Genomic DNA, 12105 nt, shown 5'->3' on the forward strand with positions numbered 1-12105 from the left:
ACAGGGCCTTTATGGAGTCCTATGAAACATTTCCAATCTCCTGGTTTAAAAACGCAAAAATTGACATGTTCAAGCCAATATTTTCAAAATGCCTACTCATTTATTGATGTTACTTGATTTTTCCTCCCTAATGAAGTCATATCAAATACACAAAGGAGCTCTCAAAATCCACGACAGCATGAGAAGTACAAGTTTGGCTCCTGAACACCTTTTTCTTTGATACGAGCACTAAATTATGCAATGCTTTCACTAGCAGGGGCTAAAGCAAAGGAAAGCACTCTTTTACAAACAAGTTAGTCACATGGGCACATTAGGTAACATTAGTCCTCAAAATTAAGAAACTCCACTCGTTTCTTTTGAATACAAGTTTGGAGGATACAGAGAATATACTTTGATGACACTCGCCAAAAACAGCCTTATAACCAACCATGCTCAATTTACACAAGCCTTTCTGCAATGATAGCAAACTCTGACAAGTTACTTAATTAGACTAGAAATAGATTGCTTAAAGCCATACAATTATGCTACATCCTGCACTCAGTAAACTATTACCAATGTTAATGATAACCAACCTCTCCAGACACTCTGAATATACAAAAAGAATGAAGAAGTTTCATGTGAAGCTGCTTTCCCATGCAATGCAAGAGTGCTTACTCCCCTCAAGTTCTTTTGATTTGTAGTGACATGTATTCATAGATTCACAGATACATTAGGTTGGAAAGGTCACCTAGTCCAACCATCCTCCTATCACCATCCCTACCCACTAAATTACTAAATCAAATCCCTTAGCACCTCATCTAAACGCTTCTTGAGCAGCGCTAGGGATGGTGCCTCAACCACCTCCCTAGGCAGGCCATTCCAGTGCCTGACCACTCTTTCAGAGAAAAAATTTTTCTCAAATCTAATCTAAATCTTCCCCAGCACAACTTGTGGCCATTCCCTCTCATACTGGCACAAAAAAAAAAACCAGAACTACAGGGATACAGAAATATTCCTCCGAAATGAAACAGTATTACAAAATAGTCAGAGATAAAACAATACAGTAAGAAAGAACAGACTTTTTCTTCCTGTTACTTGACTGCAGCTCAAGAGGAAATGAAAGTGGGCATAAGAATCTGGAGGCAGATGCAAGGCAAAAGTATCAGTGGTTAATGTACTACCTACACACTATTAAAAGGCTATCTGTGTGAAAACGACCTATAATGGAACCAAGGTCAGTAACATCTAGTAGGACTTGCTATACATATGCCCATTTCCAGTGTTATATCTGCCCTGGGACTACTTGTACATGCACATCTGGCTTTTTAAAACACTTATAAGAAAACATACACAACTCATTTGAGTTATTTTTCCTCTCCATCTATTTCCAAGCATACAAAATTTCCCAAGAGATAAAGACTATTCCAACAGAAAAAAAGCTCCATTATCATCTAATTAAAACAAGAGCAACAGTTCTTTAAAGAGATACAACCCTTCCATTCTAACTCTGAATTCAGAACAAGTTACAAGAGGGCACATTTATCTCATACTGAGCTGGTTCTCTGAACAAAATCTAGAGATCTCACACACTCAAGTCAGCACCCAAATCCCCAGAATAAGAGAAAAGCAATACCTACTGCTGGAATTCTCCATGTAAAGAAGTTAATTCAACCCTTATTCCACAGCCATCTTTTGGCCACTTAAACGCAGACCATACATGTAAGCGAAGGCAGCATCTCTCAAAGTAAAAAACTGGATCATAGCATGGAGACATTCATGATACCAATATATATTTTTAGTAAGAATTCTGCTCATCACCTGAATATGCCTGCATTTCAGCAGTTTTCGTGCATCTGTGAAAAAAAATTCTTAGATTTGTCCTCCAAATGGTAATTGTTTTCTTCGCATCACTGTGCTACCACTTGCAAAGACAATGTTTACTAGCCTGATCTGCCATCCAAACTAGGAAAGCAGCTAATCTTTTTGTGATGGGAAGATGTGCTGCATGACATTCCCCAATTGCTGGATGAGTGTTACCATTATGCTTGTTCTTCTGCAGACAGTTCTTAGTGGGGATTGTGAAATGCCATTGGATCACGGTGAAAAAAATCAGTGCCAATCTTCTTCAAATCCAGTGCACAAGTTCTTTCCCAAGATATTTCTGCATGGAGAAAAGCATTTCATGTTGTTCCACTCTTTTCTTTCTTCCTCATAAAACTGAAATTGGCTTTGGGACTTCTAGTCACCCAAAGAGAGGGGCAGAGGGAGTAATGCTGCAAACCCCAAAGACCAGTATGTAGGCCTGTATGACCAGAAGCTCAGCAGCCAGGCACAGCTGCTTCCATTCCAGACTTTTTAGAAAGCATAAACTGGAGATAGTCCCCCTGAATACTCAGTGGACTTTGAAGGTCCACGTAAAAGAAATCTAAAGGATGTCACCACAACATTTTAATGAGGAAAAGAGACATTGAGCATTATATAGAGCAGGAAAAGCCATTACTCCCTTGCATGCTGCAGTCCTTCCACAAACCTCCTGCAGACTGTGTGCACTGAGCCTCCTGCAGGTGAAGTGAGTGCACATAGCATGGGAAGAGTCCCTGGAAGGAAACACCACAGATGGGAACTGACTGAGCATGAGATCCAGTCAGGACTAAGCCGGATCAGGCTGTTCCCATCACCCAGAAAGCACAGACACTCTTTTAATGAGAACTACCCAACATTGTTTCAAAGCTGGTTGCTATATAAGTCTCCCACACAGCCACAAACAATAGCCCTGCTATCAATCTTCCTTTTACATGTCTGGTGAAGAACGGCTGCCCTTGAGTGATTGTAGGATAAAAAAAACTGTAACTATTACCAGTTAACAGATTGGTCGACAGCAGCACCAAGGGAATGAGGACTTGCAGATCTAGCACTAAGTAGACACAGTACAGGAGTTATTACCTCTCTTTAAAAAGATCTGCTTTCATACTTCACTTTTAGATCCCTCTCTGTATTCTCTGTTTGCTGTGTGCTACAATCTCAATAATTTAGGAGTTTAGGACAGCATTCTTAGATGCCGGTGCTATTTCAGTCAATAGTACTGAAAATGTGCCAGTTCATTTTGATACAATGCATTTTCTTTCTCCTCAGCCAGTGGGAGAATAACCTGGAGAAAGAAACCAAGAGCAGAAAGAGACCAAGATGTCACACATCTATGAAAAGATCAGATGACAAAGCAATTTGTTAAGCTTTCTATTCTGAATTAATGTCCATAGCACTGGTGAGACACTCAGAGCAGAATTCTGAGAGTTCAGGGACTATTTCAAAATTTAAGGGAGGAAGTAAAGGAATTCAGACAGGAGTATTCCCTTTTTTGTGCTATTATTAGAAAGGAAAAGCAGGCACTCTGCCATGTGTTCTGGTGCCCTGCAGAATCTTTCTTCTAGACAATTTTATTCTAATTGCATTATGCTGTTTATGTCAATTAAAAATGTGGAAAAAAAATAATAAACTACAAATGAAAGAAAATATTTGAAGTATTTTAAGAAGTTCCCTACCTCACAGTGCATTAATGAAGCATAGATTTTTGTCATCTAAAGCTATCTGAAATTCATGAAGATTTCTCAGCCGATAATGAAAATTTTTAATCTGGCTTTGGTGATAGTACAAAAAACAAGTTAGGCACCAAAGCCAACAAACATACCTACTAGAACACCATCATAAAAGGTGATTAAATATCCTGGATCACTGTCAGACTGTGGCACAGCTCAGCTCAGTTAAGTGCCCTAATCTGAGATGCCAGCAGCTTTGTTCCAGCTCTTCTTCCCCAAAGCTAAAATCAAATCCTCCCTCATCTGTTGCTGATGCTCCAGAACGTGTGTTCTGCATGACTTCTTTTCTCCCCTGCTTTTCCTTCCCAGATCAAGAGCAACCAGGCCTGAAAATTCATGCTTTTGAAAAAGGCTACTCACAGAAATAACAGCAAACTCTGCTTTTCCAAGGGGCCTCTTGCAGGGTAGAAACCTCTCTGCTGCATTGCAAATCACTTTTGCAAGCAGAGCTGGAGGAAAGCAAACACCACATTGTGTCATCTCCTGTCACCATGAGCTGTTGTGCTTTATAATAAAATGCATCTAAAATTCTATGAACATTTGGAAGAAAATGACTATTGCCCCTTCCCCTGTCCAAGGTAGCAGACATGCTTATACTTCAGACACCTTGGAAGTGCAATGGCACAGAAGCAAGTCATCACTGGCTCTCTGCATTAGAGCAGGAAGACAAGAGATTGCTCCATACAGGAGTTCTGAGTACCCAGCTTAACCTCCAGCTGTGAGTAGGTGTCAAAGGTGGCTGTCCACAGAGAATTTTTTGGGGAAAGACCAACTATCTTGGGTAGGTTACCAATCCACCCTAACATTTATGTTACACTCCCACACTGGAGAGGCCTGGGTACTTCACTTGTATGAGTCTGCTAATCTGCCCCCAAACCCTCCAGCTACTGATAGTGACACCATCAATGCATCTAACTTGTGTTTGAAGGAGGGTCTGGCATCTGCTGGCCAGCCTCATCTCAGTGCTTGGGAAGGTGAGGGAACAATCCTTCATTTTAGATAGTCAAAATCCAAATGGACACGGCCTGAGCAACCTGTTCTGGGTGAGCCTGCTCTGAGCAGAGAGGTTCAACCATACAGGCTCTCAAGGGAACCTTCCAAACCTCAGCCACTGTGGTTGTGTGATTCTTTGCTCTCCCCTTCATCTCCCAGCAATGCAGAGCCAAGAGGCTATCTGCCTGTGCATCACTGTGCTACTGACAGGAGAGCTGCTACTTGAAAGCCTGCAGTGCTTATTTGTTTCTGGTTTGCTTTTATTCTTACTTCAAATGCAACTTGCATAAGTGAATGAGGAAAAAAAAGCAGACAAAAATGAAAAAAATAAATTAAGCGCTGCCACCTAAAAGCATTAAATTGAAAAGAATAACAAGACTCAAGGTAAGAGTTTGAAGTTTGATGCAAACATGAGCCCCGTGCTTAAAAATAGGACCAGATTACAATTTCCACAAGATTCAGAATCACTTACGTAAAGACCTGTGCACCTGTACATGGCTAACATACTGAAGAACAGGTTCCAACTTACTGGTACATCCCTAAAAATGCTGGGCGCCAGAGCTGAGAGATTTTATTTTAAAATCACCAGTAAAATACAAGGGTATAGATAAGTTTAAAAGTATCTGTTCAATAATACCAAATATTTTCACTCAAACTACAATCTAGTAATATTTGCAAATTTAATACGTAACCTATCATATATCTAGTTGTTTTTGTTTTGTTTTGTTTTTATTTTTTTCTTTCTCCAAGGTCTGAATATTGCCAGAATTAGTCTAAGGTTACATAGTTACAATTTTGTAGATAATTAAAGAGTTCTGTCGTTGTTGTGTCTAAATCAGTTTCTCCAATGCTCCTACTTTAATGTTGATTAATTAGAAAATCTGAACTAGAAACTGCAAGAAATTATTGCAGATGTTTGAAAACATATATGTGTATAGATAAGTGGTTTGTTTTTATATCCTCCATTTTGGATTTTTCTGATCTTAATTTTCTCCCCTGTAATTTTCACTTTCCGATATTGGTCATACATTTAAAATGTGTTTCCAAAACAAAATAGATCAAGAAGATTCAAAGCTATTACTCAGAGATGGAAAAGTACCACTTGCCTCAATTGATGCTTTGCATTTAAGCCACTATTCAGGAGCCATCTGTGCACTGTTCAGCAGATCTGTTCCACTTTGAAAGGATTGGCAAAAAAGAAAATACCTTCCTTGTGCTACTTGTTTTCTGAAGCACATTATAAGCAAGATGGTTATCAGCCTTCAGGGTGGATTTGTGCCTCTCAATAAGACTCTCACTTATACTTGTACGGCAGAATGGTCTGACATCACCGTGGGTTCTTGTTTTTGGAGCCAGGCTGGTAATCATAAAATAAAATGCCATAAAACATTCAATGAACAAGTGGTTTGGCAGCACTGCTGTAGCAGAGTCGGATACTTGGGTTTGGAGTTACATTTCCAAGCAGGCTGACACCTCTGACTTCCAGTCTTCATCAATAAAAAGAACAGCGATGACCTCCCTCAGAGCACAGTGCTTTCTTTCAGATGCCTTTCTGAAAAATGTTGTTATGGTTGCCAGGCATGAGTTTAAAGAGAGTGATGGAGCACTGGCACAGCTGCACAGAGAGGTGGTGGAGTCTCCTTCTCTGGAGATGTTCCGGACCCACCTGGACGCCTACCTGTGCAACCTGGGCTAGGGAGCTGCTTTGGCAGGGGGTTGGACTCAATGGTCCCTGGAGGTCCCTTCCAACCTATACAGTTCTGTGATTCTGTGAAAATACTCTTTTTTTTTTCTTCTTCATGGATGTTTATAAAAATCATAGGGTAATATTTAAAAAGTGGCATATAAAAATTTTTCTTAATTCAAGGCTCTGTTGCTAAGTGCATTCAATAATTTTCAAAATCCACTTGAAATTTAAATTTGAATGAAAAAATCTGGAATGATTTTTATAGGACTAATATATAATGGAATTAACACCTTGTTGATACACAGAATTTCACTAAGTAAATCAGCAGTAAAACTCAACCAATCTGCTGAACTTATTTCATATATATTAAAGCTGTCCTGTTTTCAAATTTACCTCACAGAATATGATCTACTGACAATGTAATGAACCTTGTCGTTCTCACTATGTATATACCATAGCTACAGGAATCTTAAACTGGAAATCTACTCTGGTTTACCAGAATGTCACAGGGAACAGCAGGCAGTCTCTGCAAGGACAAAGGGTCAACACAGTTAGAAGTTTCTGCTCTGCCTCTCCATCCACATAGATTTACTGTTAAGTGCTGGAGAGCATGAGCTGCCATCTTGAAAGTGCATTAATAAAAACCATGTTCAGGAGGAGGGAAGCACAAGTTGCTTCGTTCTTGCAGCAAATCTTGAAGAAGTTCTTTAAAAGAATTGTATATTTAATCTTACATTTTTAAAACTAAGGGTAAGCCAGAGTGACAAAACAGAATTCCGATGACCCAAAATGTCATCAGGTCCTGCAGATTCTCTGAAAGAATTTCAGCACTCACGTTGGAACACTTTGATCCAACATCCAAAAGGATACGTATATAAAAACAATTCTCTCATAAACTTCAAGGGTGGTTGGAAAGAGTCCCATAAGAGACAAGGCTGCATTTCTTAGTGAAGTCTAGTAAAGGCAATCCATTCCCTGTCTGATGAGTTGAACTGATAACAGCAAGGCTGGAGCCTACAATATTGTCTTCACAACTGCTGAAGAAGCTAAAAGCTTTCAACAACAACTTGCACCAGAGCAAAAATCCACTAACTGCAAGCTGGGGAAAGAGTTGGTGTTTTCCTTCCTACATAGAATTTATTTTGTGACAATGTACTTATGTATATGCACAGAAACAGTAAAAATCCCTTCCAGAAGAGGAGGAGAATTTGGTACAACCAGGTTGAAACAAGAACACACTGAGTTATCAAAATGTTATCATTTCTCACATCAACAGTAAAAACGTCAAACATTTTTATTACCCACTTATCTGATTCCAATAGACCAGCTCAGAAACTTTATTCTGCTTTTTCATTATTAAATGGGTACAGGCACAATTTTTTAATCAAAAGCAATTTTAAAATGAAAACCAAAACGTTTTGCTTATGAAAAAAAAGTAGTATGGGATGCTTAGACTGCTTCAGAATTCCTAATAAAAAGGAAAAAGATTGATCTGGTGATTGTGTGAAATCTTCCCAGTAGTGAGAAGTCGTGTTTTATGAACTTGAAGAAAATTCCTAATAAATGAATTACTGAAATAATTACTCAGAGTGTCTTCTTATTTCTCCATGTTAAACACTGAATTCTGAATGGGGATATTCTGAGGGGCTTCTCAATACATTAGTGAGGTAGAAAAAGTCTATGTGCAAAAAAATGGTACCAGTTAAACTATGTTAAACAGTTTATCATAAGTGGCAATCTCACAAAATTTAATTAAATCAAGAAGAGATTCTATGCAAGAGAGCTTCTGTTTAAGCTGAGCCACCCTTACCAAGTAAGTTGTTTCTAAAGGTGAATAAACTGAAATGTTTTGTTTTAAGAGCATTAGTGTTTTAGACCTCAAACCATCTGATTGTCTGACTAAATATACGCATGATACGCCTGGAAAAAAATACAGAAAAATACCTACAGCTGGGCTGATAACCTAAACACTTAAGTGGGGCTTTATACATTAATATTATTTTCTTCTGGATGCAGCTGGGGCTCGGGTTTCCAAGGCATTTTATGAAGTACCCTGGGAATGGCAATCTTTCCTTCTCCTTTAATTTATAGCATGGAGATGATTGCTAATGAGAAAAATAATCAAAGATCTGGAGAACTGAACTCCATCCATCCTTTAGGAATGAAAGCACAAAACTCCTTAATGATGCCACAGGCTCACATGGTAAAAGCATTGCAGATGATTCTAATTAATATGGGCCATTCTGACTTTGTAACTGGCACGCACTGAAAAACACTCCCTGCTTTCTAGGTCAAATGCACAGACACTTGAAAGCAACTGCCAAGTACCAGTCCCTAAGGTGTCTGCTTATGTTTAGAGGCTAAAAAGATATATACGACATAGAGAGGTTTCAGATATCTTGTGCTAAATATACACTGAATGTAAAGGAGGAGAACTGTGAAGACACAAAAGGAGGGAACAGACTGTGGGAAATCCACCTTCCTCCAACCTAATGCACAGACCCACCACCCAGTAAGAGGGTGGGGGGATGGGAAGCCTGAGAGATTTACTGTACCATGTAACAGCAAACATACCATCACAACTTATCAAAACCAGAGGGGCAAGCTCAGACTGCCCCCCCCCGGGGTTATCCTGTATGCCTCCAGCCACCAAGCAAACCTTCCTCAGGACTCACCACTGTGACAGACCTATGCCTGCACTACACTACAGTCCCTATGGTTAAAATCTTTCCTTTCTGAACATAACACCATTCAAGTGAAGCAGATATTTTCCCTTGATCTTTCCTGAAGTCTTTACACTGCTCCATGCTTCCCTTTGCCTAAAGAAAGGATAGGGAATCAGCTACATGGACTGTAAAAGATGATCTACTGCAATAATTGCACCTTTCTGTATAAATGAAATTGAGAGCAGGATCTAACCTCTTCCTCTGCCTTCTTTATGCATTTAATTAAACAGCAAATGAGATATTTAAAAAGGAAGGTGGCATTCTGATATCCTTTCTTTAGCTTGTCAATATGCTATTGTATTAGGCAAGGTGCTGCTTAAAAACTAAACTGTGAAAATAAAAGCTGAGTTGACAAGCTTGATTTGTTTGCTGGCAAAAAGCCCAAGAAGTACAGAACATAAAGACTTTGGTGACATTTGGATATGCTCATGAGAGATGAACAGTTAAAATCTGTGAGGTTTTAAGTCTTGCATGTCAAGAAGACACTTCTTAACTAGGTGTACCTTCTTTTGACTTGATAGACAGTGAGCAAGATTTATGCACACAGCTGTATAAGGGTAAACACATGACTTAAATGCCACACTCTGACTCAGAGCCCAGATGTTCCAGAGCTACATCTTTCCCTTTGAGTGTATTATATGAGAAAGAAGAAATGTTTGTTTTGTGTCTGCATTTCAAACAATGTAGGACAAGTCAAGTCTAATGCTGAGGTATTGTATACAAATCACTGTGAATTTGTTTTTTACCCATACGGCTCAAAAGTAGATGGAAGCAACTCAAAATCACATCTGATGAAGACATACACAAATGGAAACAACTGAACTGAACTTCCAAGGAGCGTAAGAGAGCAGAAGATGTGCTCCTGATTTGCTATCAGTAAGAACATCCAAGCTGATGTGACAGCTGCCACAGTGTTCTCTGAACTCAACTTGGGAATGCATTCAGAGGTCACAGTAACTGCAAGATGAACTGACACAGTGGACAAAAAAAGAGTGTCAGCAGCCAAAACCAAAGGTGACACTGCTCCTCAGAGAAAAGCCATTCAGCATTACCAACAGCTGTTCTATTTCTAGGATGGCTGCAACTTTTTACTTAAAAAAAAAAATAATAATAATAAAAAAAAACACCTGCAGTGATGACAATGAAGTCAGAATTCCACAGCAGTTAAGCTTCTACAAGAAATGGCATATTACAGCTTCAAAACCTCTTACAAAAATCTTATTTCTCTTTTATTTTTTTCTTTTGTTGGCTATCTAATATTGTACTTTAAATTCATTTTCACTGTAACTTTCATTAAATATTCATATGGCTTCATCTAAATAAGGACTGACCCTGAAAAGCTTTACTGAAAATCAAATCCATGCACTGATGGATGCCAAACAATTGCAGACCAGCAAATGCATCTCGAAAATTGTGGTATCAATGCAACAATGTAATTCAGGTAAGAATCATTTAAACTAACTGTTACTTACTCTCCTAATCCAACAGGATGAGTAGCTGTAGCCAGACAAAAATACCAAAACCAATGGACTAAGAGAGAGAAAATACTATGAGATAATGCACCTGGATACTTGCACCACATTATAGCAGACAAAACACCATACTGACATAACCACTCTATGACAGCAACTACCAGAAGATGAAGAATACTTCCTGTCATCTTTCTCTTTGCTGTAGTAGCCCACAAAACAATCAAGTATCTAAATGCACAGGCAGCAATGTATGCAAGTTCGAAATCAAAAGAGCACAGATGAAACTGTTGCAGAAAGAAAGGCAATCATTAACCTTTACATGTCCCAGACAGCTGAGCCTTTTACATTTTACTGAGCAGATGGAAGGTGGGAAACCTTATACACAACCTAATGGGATTCTCATGTTCCACTGCAAAATGCACATGGGGAACGTTCATGCAGTTTCACTGCACTCACACATATACACAAAACCCAGTTCAGCAATAAGTGGGGTGCTACTGTACAAACCTATCATCGTATGGTAATGAATCCAACTGGGAATGTACAGAAGCAAGGAAGGAGAGAAGAAAAAATGGACCACAGCTAAATTACACCTTGGTCCACAAATGGAACTGCTCAGTGTGTGCAATACACTAGGGTGAGCATACAGACAGAATTGCCACAGGAATACTCATGTAGATCACCCTAGAAGTAATTCCTCCTATTTATTTCCATTGAAACTACAACAGATACAAATAGCACAATAACACTAATTGAAAGTGAAAATTCTCAGCTACAAAACACTATTTTTCAGTGTAGTCACCACCATTTGCTATGCATTCTGCAATGAACAAGGGCCTGCAGGCTGCACTCAGAAACATCTGCACCAGTAGAACTGAACCCATGTCACTGTCACCACTGCCTCACTGTGCCCACATTCACTGTTTGGTGTCCATAAACATTCTGCAAGCATCAAGGAATGTAAATGGGTGCCATTTTTTTCTGCATGGAGGAATTCAATTCCACACTTATGTTTCATCTGCACTCCCATGCCAGGTGCCATTCTGTCAGACTGCCCCTCTGCTGCCATCTGTCACAAAGCAAAAAGATGTAATGGGATACTGGTAACAAGGTTCAACCTGTACTGCCATACCACCAACATCTGCCTCTGATGTCGTGGGCCAGCATAATGAAATATGAGGCAGTACTTCAAGAGCAGCTCTCACAGTTGGCCAAAACCTCAATTTCTGGCATGCACAGCTATATAAGCTGACCACTAGCAAAAGAACACAGGGCATCAATGTCCCTGAACAAAATACTTACTCTGAACAAGCTAAGTAGAGTATGCTGTATTAATAGGAGAATCTCAATGGGATTCTGCAGCGCTGGCTTGTGGTGAGTCATGTCTGAACATGCCATAATGAAAGCCTTGTGAATTAATAACCCATCTATCCAGAGTTAGGTGTCTGTTCAGGCTGTGACATAATGTTCCTGTCCAATCTATACAACACAGCAACACAGTCAAGCCTGTGCAGAGATGCAGAAATAGGCAAGCTGCTCTCAGTGCAACAACAAGGCTCTGATGAATTGCTCAGGGCAGCCTGGTAACAAAGAGCAGCACACACCAGCACACACAAGCAAGTTACCAGAACACTATTTCTTAAGCTTTACAGTTA

General features: G+C 39.4%; 1 protein-coding gene across 7 annotated transcripts in view; it reads right to left on the bottom strand.

Annotated features, from left to right (window-relative positions):
* Positions 1 to 12105, bottom strand: part of DYNC1I1 (dynein cytoplasmic 1 intermediate chain 1) — a 179263-nt gene that overhangs the window by 141608 nt on the left and 25550 nt on the right. The gene's annotated exons all lie outside the window — the stretch shown is intronic.

This window comes from Cyrtonyx montezumae, unplaced genomic scaffold (genome assembly GCF_038088225.1).
Source record: "Cyrtonyx montezumae isolate F1298 unplaced genomic scaffold, pur_monq_1.0 scaffold_14, whole genome shotgun sequence".
In the NCBI taxonomy this organism is placed as follows: Eukaryota; Metazoa; Chordata; class Aves; order Galliformes; family Odontophoridae; genus Cyrtonyx; species Cyrtonyx montezumae.